The following is a 990-nucleotide window of genomic DNA, read 5'->3' on the forward strand; positions in this document are numbered from 1 at the left end:
CTTTCTAGTTTATTTGCATATAGGTGTTCATAATAATCTCTGATAATCTTTTCTTTCTTTCTTTTTAATCAATATTTTTTATTATGATATTGTGGGGTACAGTTAGGGGTTAGGAATACAAAAATGCTTCGTTCAGGCACCCTTGTTGATAAGAGGTGTCTCCCCGTCCCCAGACAGATGTTTACTACCATTAGTCCCATCCCCCTTATCCCCCCCATAGTTTCCCACCACTGTCAGTCATTTTCTTATAGTATTATGTTGGATGTTCAAGGTCCACTATATGAGTGAGAACATGTGATACTCAGATCTTTGTTTCTGTGAGAGGTCACTCAGGATTACAGACTCCATCCAGGTTGCTGTGAAATTCATGATTTTGTTCTTTTTTATGGCTGCGTAGTATTACATTGTGTATATGTACCACATTTTTTTAAAACCCAGTCCTCTTCTGATGGACAGCATGGTTACTTCCAGGTTCTTGCTATTGTGAACAATAGTGTGATAAACATACATGTGCAGGTATCTTTTCTATAGAGTGATTTGAGTTCTTCAGGGTATATTCCCAGTAGGGGGATTGTGGGGTAATATGGGAGGTCGATATTTAGAACTTTTAGGAATCGCCATACTGTTTTCCACAGAGGTTGCACTAGTTTGCACTCCCACCAACAGTGTAGAAGTGTTCCCTTTTTGCCACACCCTCTCCAGCAACTGTTATTTTTTGAGTTATTGATAATTGTCATTCTGACTGGAGTTAGGTGGTATCTCAGTGTGGTTTTGATTTGCATCTCCCTGATGATTAGTGAGGTTGAGCATTTCTTCATGTGTCTGTTGGCTGCTCAGATGTCTTCCTTTGAGAAGAGTCTGTTCATAACTTTTGCCCATTTTATAATGGGGTTGTTTGTTTTTTTCTTTACAGCCCGTTTGAGTTCCTTGTAGATCCAAGATGTTAAGCCTTTGTCAGACCTGGAGTTGGCAAATACTTTTTCCCAGTCT

This window comes from Carlito syrichta, unplaced genomic scaffold (assembly GCF_000164805.1).
Source record: "Carlito syrichta isolate Samal-C Ts95f unplaced genomic scaffold, Tarsius_syrichta-2.0.1 Scaffold315260, whole genome shotgun sequence".
NCBI lineage: Eukaryota > Metazoa > Chordata > Mammalia > Primates > Tarsiidae > Carlito > Carlito syrichta.